This window comes from Pteropus vampyrus, unplaced genomic scaffold (assembly GCF_000151845.1).
Source record: "Pteropus vampyrus isolate Shadow unplaced genomic scaffold, Pvam_2.0 Scaffold103, whole genome shotgun sequence".
NCBI lineage: Eukaryota > Metazoa > Chordata > Mammalia > Chiroptera > Pteropodidae > Pteropus > Pteropus vampyrus.
The window spans coordinates 3,347,234-3,359,246 of NW_011888884.1; the positions used below are offsets into that span (position 1 = coordinate 3,347,234).

The window sequence follows — 12,013 nt, forward strand, 5'->3', positions numbered from 1 at the left end:
CCTGAGCTGAGGGGAGCTCGCCCTGGGAATAAACATTGCTGTCTGTCCCCACCCGTGCTGAGGCTTCCTCCTCAGCTTGTAGGCCCGACAGACAGATGGGGCTGGTGGAGGCCGCCCTAGGCTTGCAGCCGGGAAGCCGACGTGCCAACACACAGCTGCTGACTTTCTTCCCCCCTCGCGCTAAGCTGGAACATTCTGCACTTTTCTCCTCCAGCTCTTTCAAAGCAAGTCATTTTCCTCCTCTGGAAGGATGCCCATTGTTCATTTGACATTAAAGATAGGTCTTTACTGTTTTCTCTTAAGGCAGCAATTGGTGAAGTTAAGCTGTATTATGTGGACTTGTCAGAAGGATACAACATTATACAAAGGAATGATGTGAAACAAAAATTGCTCTCTTCAACCTTCCCAACCTCTCCCGCACACAGATTTCAAGCCATTTTTCTGCCCTTGTGTGTTCTTGGCATCGCTTGGAATCGGGGGGTAATTGGAGGGAGCGGTGGGGTTTGTGGTCCTCTGCCCACAGCCCTTCCGGCTGCCAGGGAAGCAACGTGGTGCCTGGAACTGTTCAGTGGGCAGAGTGAAGAAGGCAGAGGGTGGGGCTGGGGGACAGAGAGACTAATGAGATAAACCTTTCTCACCTTGTTTTTCTTAGGAATATGGTTACTTCAGGCCCTCAGAGTTGTAGGATGGCCAGTTAGTTTTAATGAGCTAATGGTCTTCTCTTTTCCGGGGTAAATTCAGAGTTTATTTCCTTGTGACTTTTACTCAGGATTACACTGGTAATATTGCTTCCAGACTTTCTGCCCTATCTAAATTCCGAGCAGAAGCTCTAGTTTACTCAGCCTCCCGGAGTCACAATTTCCTCTTTCATTTACTCATCCATTCGATTGGGCCATGGGATCTGGTCTCCACTCAGTCACTGACTAAACATGTGACCTTGGGAAAATTACATCCCCATGCCTCAGTTCTCTCATCTATACTATGGGAATAAGAATTAGTTACCCACTAGGGTGACTGTTTGAGTTAAATATTACAATGCATGTCCTTAGTATGGTGCCCAGCTGCCTAAATCCTCAATAAACGTTTGGTACATGGTATTATTCTTATCCTTATTAGTCCATAGATATTTATTGAATGCTACTGGTACCATCCTGGGCCATGGAAAGAGGAAGGTGAAGGAGATAAGATGTTCCTTGTGGTCCAGTGAGAAAAGCAGACCCGGCTGTGATGGTTCGGGATTGGTGATGAGCGCTGGGAAAGATGTTACCATGGGGGTGCCATGGCAGGCAAAGGAGAAACACCTACCCAAAGCCAGTGGTGAGAGAGGGCTTCTGGAGGAGGTGCCTCCATAGGGAGACTTGAAGGATGAACGTGGGGAAGGAGATAGTCTTCCTGTGAGAGAGGACAGTGTATGCAAAGATATCAAAACACCTGCAACTTTCCCAGAACGAAGCGCCTAAGTGCCTGAGCCTAGACGGGGCCGTTTGGTGGGGAGCTGCAAGAGATATGACTGGAAAGGAAACTTTGGCCCCTCAGGAAGCCCTTTCGGTAGGAGATAAAAGGCTTGGATTTCATGCTGAAGGTAATAGGGAAATACCTACTGGTCTTTTGTAAGGAAGTGGCATGGCCTGATTGATTGGCTTCTGGGTGGAGAGGGGGTTGGATGGCTGAAAGCTTGGCTAGGAAGACACAAGAGTAATGTAGCAGACACAGAAGGGAGGAAGAACTGGAATAGTGGCCATGAAGATGGAGAGCTAGGCTTCTGAGAGATTTAGAAGCTGGAATCTCTAGAACTTGGTAATGACAGGACATGGAGGAGTTAGGGCTGTACCCCTGCTCCACACGCCACCAGTTTTCTGCCTTCAGTGACTATGAATGACCCTTCACAGAGATGAGATACCAGGGGAGCAGAGCAGGTGAAGACGTCGTGTTCCATTAAGGACATGCTGCCATGTTTGAGGAGCCCGTGGGACAGTCAGGTGGACGTGATCAAGAGGCATCCGCCACTTGGGGGCTCTAGGGAAGTCTGGGCATCATCGACACAAAGTTAGGCCATGGGGTGGATGAGGTCATCCATGGTGAAGAAAATGGCAAAAGGTGGTTGAGCAAAGAGTTCTGGGAACAGCAAAATTAAAGAGATAAAAGGAGGCAGAAAAGTCCATTGGAAGCCAACAAAGAGCACCTGAGAGGTGGGAGGGAAAAACATGTGATAGAGTTTCACGAAAAAGGAGTGGTCACAGCTGCGGTTGCCACTGAGAGCTCGTCGAGGTGAGCACCTAAAAGCGGCCCCGGGATTTACAATGAAGGTAACGGAGGCGAGGACAGAGCCAGGTGTGGTAAGGACAGAAGTTGAGGATGGAAGATGGAAACTGCAAGGTCTCGCCATCAGAGATCTTCACAGTTAGGGAGGCAGCAACGGGGCATCGTGTTTCTGGAACCCGGGGGAGCTGTGGAAGCCCTGGGGTGCATGTTATAAACACAGCCACACAGCCCTTCCCAGATCAGCAGAACCGGAATCTTCAGGAGTGGAGCCCGAGAACCTAGTCTGAAGAAGCCCCCTGGGTGATATGCAGCAAGAATTCCTGCTGGCTGGTGATGGCCACGACGCTGGAATTAGCGTCAAGAGCCTAACCAGCAGCAGCCCATGTGAGCGGGAGACCACCAGTGGGCCCTGGGTTTGACTCTAGATCCACCATTCGCTACCCATGTGCCTGGGCAAGGCATTTACTGCTTCCTTTCCGGCCTTCTCGTCTGTAAGACAGGGAGAGTAATAACCACCTCAGGGTTATTGTGAGGTCCTGGGGAGAATATGAGAATATGCACATAAAATGTTTGACTCGTTAAAAGCACTCATTGTTGCTATTATTAATGTTTTATTGGCTGCAGGGCCTTGGGCAAATTTCACAACCTTTCTGGGCTCTGGCTTTGTCATTTGTAAAATAGGAGTAGTAGTTTCTCGCTCAGCTGGTGTTGGAGGACCAATGTGATTGTGCCTGGGGAAGTCCCTGATGCATAGTAGATGCTCAGTGAATGATGTGCTTAGTGCTCGGAGGTGGCCACTGGTTGGGAAGGCCATCTACAGGGGCAGCTCAAGTGTCCCCTCTGCCCCTCAGGTACTAGCAGGATGTGTTATCATGTAGGGTCCTGAGATTGCTGCAATCGAACTCCCTTGACGTGGGCTGGTGGTTCTGGCCACCGGCTCTGTGGAAGCAGCAGTGGTTAGGGCTGGGGAGGTCTGTAGGCCAGTCTCCAACTATCAGCCGTCCCAGTCTGGGGCCCTCCAAGGTAGCTAGGGAGGCTGTTACGCCTTCCAGAATACAGGCTCACCTCTGGTTTCATGGAAGAGAGCCCAGAGACAGGGCTCTCTGCATGTCCTAACCCCCTGGGAAAAGGCTGAGACGAGATGTTCATACAAGCTGGAAAGATTTGGTCAACCACACAGGATCTGCCCCCCAGCTTTTGCCCAGCTAGGGACTCAGAGCCACTGTAGCAAGTGGACAGACAGCTTTGCATCTCGTTCCACCCAGGCCTCGCTTGGGAGAGTCAGAGGGCACAGAGGGAAGGGTGGACAGTAGGAAGGTGCAGGGGCCCGCTTTCTGCCTTCTTCTGCTCTGGGACACACAGTCATCTGGCCACTGTCCTGTGCTATCCTGTGCTGTTTAGGACTAAAGTCAGAAGGTTAGGCCCATTTGAAATCCGAGCCACAGAGAAGAAAATATGACAATGAGCAGTATTTGCTTAGCCTTTTACAGTATGCGAAGCACTTTCCGTCAGGCTGAATCACTTAATCCCTATAACCTCCCAGTACAGGGAGGTTATATAACCTCCCAGTACAGCAGGCACGACCTTCCCCACTTTATAGATGAGGAAACAGCAGCTTTGAGAGACCTGCCCAAACCCGTGTGGCAGGGTCCTGATTCAAATCTAAGAACAGCTGCCTCCAAAGTGAGTGCACTTTCCACAGACCCAGCAGCTACATTAAAAGTGGTAGCCTTGGACCGAAACACAGAGAGACAGCTTCTTTTCACGATGCGGCCACTGCCTTGCTCTATGGAGCAAGTTACTTAAGTGCTCTGGGCTTGAGTCAGCAAGTCTGACAAACACAGAGGTTAGAATAGAAAACTTGGAAGACCCCTTGCAATTGGACCAGCGGTTCTCTTACTGCTGGAGGTGCTCTGAGCCATCAGGTGTGCAGGGTTAACTCGGAAGAGTTGGTTATGACCCGGGACCCTAGACTTTACCCAGACCCCAGGGAAATATTCCTGGCCAGAGAGCCCTTATTCTTACCCCAAAGACTTGATGAACCATCTGTGAAGATTTAGAGAGAGGCGAGTCCACAGACATCACTGGCAGCACACGTTCTCTGCCCCTCGGCTCAAGCACTCTCCCAGGCATCACTCCCAGGGCCCTCTAGGTCCTTCTGCGGCCCTTCTTTTGTGCTACCTGTAGAAGGTTTTAGAGTGACTAGATCTCCTTTCTCCCTCTGATTTGTTTGTGTGTCCCCACGGACTGTACCAAAGTGGACGCTCAGCAAGAGCACAGCACTGTGTGTGGGATGAATCAGAAACGGGATTATTCATCGCTCTGTGGTTTTTTCGTCCACCAGGGCTCTGCTGAGTGGGGTTGTCACTTCCCAGAGGGACCCAATTTTTTCCTCCCAGGCATCATTTTTTTCTTGAGAAACTTAACTTTGGTTTCTGCAGTTTACAATCATAGAAAGCTGAAAAAAAACTTTTTTTTTTTTTTAAGAAAAGAAAAGAAAAAACAAACCTCCAGTGCTAGAGGTCACCTATGTATGTCAGGCTCCTGGCTGGATGGGAGGGCAGAGGGAGGCTCAGGCTACACTCTGCACGTGGGGAGAGCACGTCTGGCTTTGGGGGGCCTGGCGATCTTCCCAGATCTGCCGAGAAGAAGAGAGGCTGTACTCTCCTGGGTCCATATCTTGATTTAGAGATCACTTTCTTTAGTTTCTTTTGGTTCCTTTGACCTTTTGGCTCAATATGCAGATTAAGGAGAGGGGCCTAAGGAACACAGTCTTGTCAGCCGCTGCATAGATTGTTCCGGAATTAGGCCGTCAATTTTATTTGGTGATCCCAGTTGGATCTCCAAATTATACCTATAATTTGGTGCACTCCATGTACTATAGTCTGTCAGAGAAATCCTATAATTATTTTTTAAGTGACAAAGTTTTAAGGAATAGCTAAATAAATGCAGCTAAATTTAGAGCACTGTCTCTTTACAATGAAATGTGGCAGGAGGTAGAGATATGATCAGTGGCTGGTGGAAGGAGAATTTTGTTACTATCCAAAAGGTGGCAGCAAAAATTACCTCAATTAACTTAACAAGAAGCCCGTCCTCCTCTGCCAGCCTGCCTAGGAGCCCTGGCACGCACCTTTTTCCTTTTCTGCCAGAATTCCATGCCTTCCTCACCAAGTTGTCCCCAGCTCCATCTGCTGCTCCCGTCTGAGGCTGATGCTTATGCCCCAGTCACGTCCTGCCTTCTCCCTGAGAGCCTCCAGCTCAGCATTCCAGAAGGAGCAGGGTCAGGAGTTCACACCTCAAAAAATTCTGAGCACAGGTCAATGCTTAACAGGGAGGCCAAAGAAAAAGGACAAGGCCTGTTCGTGCCCTGTACAAACTCCATGGAAAGTGAGAGATTTTCAACAAACCCAAGAATGTTAGGACTTGATACGTACCTCACATCTCTATTCATCTGAGCTTTTTATTTTTGAGAATCTACTCTCTGCTGGATGTTCATGAATGACTTAGGTGAATGAATGGGTTGCTTAAATAGTTGACTGGCTCTGTGTGTTACATACTCTTCTAGGTTCTGGGTTTACAGCAGTGAACAAAGCAGAAGTCCCTGTCTGCACGTAGCTAACATTCCAGTAGGGTTAAGACGACATACAAGATAAATGGGGGATCCATGTGCTTGGTTGGATGGCAGTCAGTGCTGAGAAAGATGAAGCAGGGTAAGGGGCATGTGGAGTGGCAGAGGAGGCTGTCACAGTTCTAGTTAGGGGCTTGAGGGAGGTGAGCACCACCCTGCTGCTATATGGGGGACACACATTCCAAGCAGAGGGAATAACAGGTTAAAAGACCCTGAGGTGGGCAATGTTAAGAGGGCTGTTGGAGACAGAATGAATGTTACGGGCCCCTGTTTGAGAGAATCGGGGGGTATTAGAGAAGAGAGACATGTTTAAAAAATAATTACTATTAAAGTTCATTGCAATTGTTCAGGCCAGAAATCAGCACACTATATGTTTTCGTATAGCCTGTGATCTAAGAATGGTTTTTCTGTTTTTAAGTGGTTGGGAAAAAATCAAAAGAAGTATATTTTGTGACACATGAAAACTACATCAAATTCAAATTTTGGAGTCCATAAAGAAAGTTTTAGTGGAACATAACCATGTCCATTTATTTATGTATTGCCTATGGCTGCTTTTGCTTGAATGGCAGAGTTGAATAATGGGGACAGAGAACACATGGTCCATAATGCCTAAAATGTTGTCTACCTGGCCCTTTACAGAAACCATTCAGCAACTCCTGTTCTAGGCAATGCGGGAGAGTGGATAAACCTTGGCTGTGGGGTCAGGAGCCTTTAAATCTATGCTTGGGGCCACCACTTGCTGATTCTGTGCCTTTGGGCAAATGACTTACCATTTAGAAACTGTTTCCTCATTTCTAAGACGGGGATAAAAGTACCACACTCTTAAGATAATTATATGAAATGAAGAATATGAAGAATATGAAGCCCATAGCAAGTGTTCAATATCCATATTCATTTAATGATTACATATAGTAAAGTGTGAAGGTAAAGGAGAGGGATATTATGGGCTGATCGTGTCCTCCTCAAATTCATATGTTGAAGCCCTAACCCCCAATGTTATGGAATTTGTAGGTGGAGCCTTTGGGAGGTGAGGTGAGGTCACGAAGGTGGGGCCCTCATGATGGAATTAGTGCCCTTATAAGAAGAGACACCAGAGAGCTTGCTCTCCCCTGCCATGTGAGCACACAGAGATAAGATTGCCATCTGCAAGCCAGGAAGAGTCCTCACCAGAACACGACCACACCAGCACCTTGACCTTGGACTTGCCGACCTTCAGAACTATGAGGAATAAATATCTGTTGTTCAAGCCCCCCAGTCTATGGTATTATTTTCCGATAATCCAAGCTGACTGAGACAAGGGAGGAACAACTGTCTTTACCTGAGGGAGTCAGAGAAGTGGTCGCTGAGTTGATTTTTCGAGGGTGAATAAAATTTCCTCAGGTGCAGAAGCGGGGAAAGGCCTTCTTGGCATAGAACAGCCTGTGCAAAAGCAACAGTGGTATGAACAGGCTTGGGGGGTTTGGGGAGCAGAGAGAGTTCCTGTCACTGGAGCACAGACCGTGCAGTGATGGGGTTGGGAGACGACGGTAGGATTTGGCGGAGATGAGGCCGGAGAGGCATGTTTGTAAGGCCCTGTATCCCATTCTCAAGGTTGGCTGATTTGTAATATTTTTCTTATTTGCTTTTTGAAGTGTTCCTCTCTCCATGCCTGAAGCCATCTTGGAATAGGGCATGAAAAATCGGCTCATGGGAATACTTGCTATTAGTTCTTTCATGGATACAGGTCCCCAGGTTGTTCCTCAGTTCTTTCTCTGTGGCCGGCAGCCTAATAATCATGGGGTTAATTACTGGGAAATAAGAAAGTCGTGGCCTCTGACCCCAAGGAGTAAAGAGGGTTCTAAGAAATAAGGAAATTTTTAAAAGAAGGAGATGGAGGAATACAAGGTGCTAAGAAAAAAAGTATAATCAGATGTAACACGGCCAGCTAAGAATTTTTTCCCGAAGGACATTGGAAAGTTTTTGATACAGTTTTAAATACAGGAGTAATGTTATCAGACTTCAGTTTTTAAAAAGATGGCTCTGCTCTTGTGGCCTGGAGTGGGCTTGAATGGAAGAGGCTGGTGCTATCGTCCATGGAAGAAACAGGTCAAGGAAGTGACCATGGAAATGAGGGCGTAGCCCCAGTGAGAAAAACGGTGTAGAAGGAGGAATTCATGGGGCTTGGCAGTTGGGTACAGAGAATGACTGAAAGGAAGGACATGTGGACCATGAGCAGAGATTGTGCTACTGCAGTGATGGTGATGCTGTTTGCTGAGATGGAGACCGGCAGAGGATACAGGTCTCAGGGGAGGGAGGATGTCATGGAGATTGTAAATTCAGTATCACAGATGCTTGAGGGATAATCCAGGTTATGGTGGGGGCCGTCCTGAGGCATTTGGCTATCTCCTTCTGAAGTTTATGAGAGAGATGGGGCTGGAGTGAGAAATCAGGGAGTCATTACTCAGTGGATGGTAACTGATGCCCTGCAGCGTGGAGATCACTGAGGGAGAGATCTGTCTGGCCCTGTGCTGCCCCCATTTGGCACGATCTCACCCTGCCTTGAGATTAAACCCCATGTAATATGCTGCTTTTTGAAAACAAACACACAAACAAACAAACAAACAAACAAATGCTTCGCTTCCTGAGGACTCAAGTGGCATGTGTCGGGCCCTGATTGTGCAGACAGTTTTACAGGAAGTTGCCAACACAATGAACCATCTGAAGCCTCTAATGAAGCAATTATAGTATGTGGAAAGAACAATCAATCAACTGTAAACTCAGTGGTGAGAATTTTACAGAGATTGAGGGCAGATAACAGGCTTGCTGTGGTTACGTCAAAGAGGAACTTGATCCCTTATTGGAGATGAAGTATACACCGTATGGGAACCTCTGCCCCCTCCCGCAACACGCACAAAGGAAAAAGTTCCCGTAAAGACTCCAGCCACTCACCAATCAGCGCTGTTCTTAAAAGTGTCATCCTGGAATCACCAAGAAAATTGTTCACATTTTGGGAAGTTGTGGTTAAGAAAGACCTTTCACCTGGTGGGACCGCTCCAGGTCATACATTTCCCATTTGATTCTGAATCTAAAATAACTGTGCTAAGCGAGATGCCCACTTTACAGCAATGGTTATGGTATTATTATCTTCACTGCTCTGTGGTGATGCTATACGTGGATTACCTCTAATTCTTATAATAAGCCCGCAGATGCGGTATTATTAGGCTTAATTGTTAATGAAGAAAGAGACTCAAAGTTTAAATAATCTGTCCTGTGTCACAGAGCTCAGGTATGGCAGAGCTGGATCAACCCAGGTCTGTCTGAGGCCAGAGGGCTTCCACTTCCCACGACCACCACCTCCCATCTGTGTCTGAACACCTGGAGTTACCACCCCTCGGTTCAGCCCATTCTCTTGAGTGCTGGTGTTAGAAGATTCTTACTGAAATCTCCACCATCATCCAAGGTTTACCTTCTAAAGCCATTCATAAGAGAGACTTAGGATGTTTGAAGAGTATCCATGCCTTCTTCATTATTCTTTCCTCTGAGTAAAAGCTTCCGATCTCTACAACCGTGACACAGAGGGACAGCTGCTGCTGCCCGCCTTCCTTACAGCCATTTCTTCTCTTCCCTGACTTCTTTGCCAGAAGCTCGCCTCCCACTGTAGAAGCTGAAAGGGGCCAGAAACTCACTCCCCAAGAAGTGAACACTGAGACCAGATTTGGGAGCTAGGAATAGGAATTGGAGAGGCGGGGTGGTAAGTGTGGCGGAAAGGAAGCATTTAGATTCCTTTCCTGATGATCACTAGCTGTAGGCAAATTATTTAAACTCTCTGGGGCCTCTGTTTCTTCATCTCTAAAATGGGGATGCCCATACTTATCACAGGGGTGTTCTAAAAACAGAATTGGATCAAGCATAAAAGCACCCAGCATAGAGCTAGACACAGAGAAGTTACGTAATAAATGGATGTTATTATTTTTATTACTATCACTGAATATGGGGCTGTTATTCTTCATTGAGTTATATTTGCTTTATTTAGTGTAAGGCATGAGGTTCACACATGGATTAGGCAAAGGAGCATTAATAATAATCATAATATTCATGAATGTATGTAATGCCCCACCTCAAAAAAAAAAAACTGAGCAGCAATATTTGTGTATGTGTATTTATTATTCATTGACTGTTCATTTGCTGGTGTTGGGGAAAAACATTTTCCCAACTACAGGTACCGACATTTGTCTCAGGAAAGGAAATCCCTTAATTTAGGAAGAATAATTAGGTACATTAATTATTTAGCTCTTCTTTCAAGAAGCATACAGTCACTGAAAACCAAAGATAGAGGGTTAAATTTTTTTAAAGTGTATTTCCACAGAGTCACCGTGATAGGTAACAGGTATGAAGGTATTGGAATTTCTGCTTTATTAAAGGAACAAAGTTGGGAGACTCTTGAGATGTGAATAGTTGGTTATTCTTTTTTTTTAAATTTAGTTTTCAATTACAATTGACATACAATATTATATTAGTTTCGAGTATACAACATAGTGATTAGACATTTATATAACTTATGAGGTGATCACCCCCAAAAGTCTAGTACCCATCTGACAAGTTGGGTATTATTTAAAAAAAAGGATCTCCAACTTGCGCATGCTTAGAATCATCTGGACCATGTGAATAAAATGCAACTGTACCAAACATCTCAACATTTCCAGGGCAGGCCTGGACTTTCAGGGTGTTGCATGTGCCATTCTCTGTCTGGAGCACCCAGCCCTCCTTGAGGTGAGAAACTGAAGCTCAAATGCAGCTTTATGTGGACAACCTTATGTAATTCTTGTATTAGTTGGGACTCACTGAGTTGTGTATGCTTGAAACCAAAATCAAAATTAGCTCAGACAAAAGGAGATTCCTGGAAACTCAATGATGGGGGAGAGGCCGTTTTCAAAGAGATTGAAGGAGAAGGCACAGAAAATACAACAGACGGTGACTATGATCCCTGGACATAGCTGAAGGTCTTTGCCTTTTCTCTCTCTCTCTCTCTCCCTGGCCCTCACCCCGATTTCACCAGAATCTTTCTATATACCTCTATTATATTTTTGATTACATTGTGTTGTATTGTTTCCAAGTCTGATCCCCTTCCCCCACTTCCTATCTACGACAGTGAATTTTCTTAATTCAGAAACAATATCATATTTTCCTTGGTATCCCCTGACAACCCAGGACTTGGCCCCTTCATGGGAACTCAGTAACTGTGGAGTGAATAAACAAATGAAAGAAGACATTCAAGATAAGACAGGGCCAGAATGAAGAAATAAATTTTATTTCTTCTGCTACTGGGAGATTAAACATCAAATAGTGTGGAATATATTGATCTAAAATCTTCCAGGATAAGCCAAAAAAAAAAAAAAAAAGAAAGAAAGAAAGAAAAAAAGGTTTAATTCTCATTCTCCCCAGAATCTCCTTTAACAAATACAACCAAACACCTGGGAACGAGAGGCCTGCCACTGCATCATCCATTTGATTTCAAAATGGAAACCCTAGACAGATTCCCTCGCCTGCAATTATCCAGGTGGAGCACAGACAAGTTAATATCAACAGCTCATCTTGATGCCTACACTGTCCCCAGAACCCAGAGAAAAGTATTCTTCCCTTTAATTCTCAGTGGCAGGACAGATGGTACTTACAACCCAACCTAGCACCAGGGAAATGTTTTTCACGCTACCAATTAAGACACATTTCCTCCACTGTGTCCATCACTTGCACCTGTAGGACAACCAGGAGCCTCGCCAGGAGCATATTCCATCTGATCGCTCCTTTGTCCATTGGGGCATTTTACTACAGTTCAAAAAAGGTTGCAAAGGAAGAAAGTGAGAGTTGCATATGAGCTGAAAACGTCCTGGTACACTCATGGAGGTCCCAGCAAATTTTTTAATTTTTTCATCCAATTGACAAGGATTGTAAACCTACTGTGTACCAGTAGACATCAAAGGGAAAACCAAAGATCAATCAGACACTATCCTTGAGGAACTCCTAGTCTCGTGGGGTAGACAGATTAGTCAACAACTAATTAAAATTCATGGTGGAAGTGCTTTAAGTAGAGACACTTTGATGAGCAGAGAGAAAGAAAGGCTCACTAATTTATGAAGCAGGGACAAA

The 12,013-nt window shown here is 45.8% G+C and overlaps 1 long non-coding RNA gene across 1 annotated transcript; it reads right to left on the reverse strand.

Moving 5' to 3' along the window:
- Positions 1 to 260: 260 nt before the first annotated feature.
- On the reverse strand, positions 261 to 5,542 carry LOC111742886. Its single transcript, XR_002781525.1, has 3 exons — positions 5,393 to 5,542; positions 4,288 to 4,443; positions 261 to 2,751 (listed from the first exon to the last, which is right to left on the reverse strand). It is a non-coding gene; the product is annotated as an uncharacterized LOC111742886 (long non-coding RNA).
- Positions 5,543 to 12,013: the final 6,471 nt, after the last annotated feature.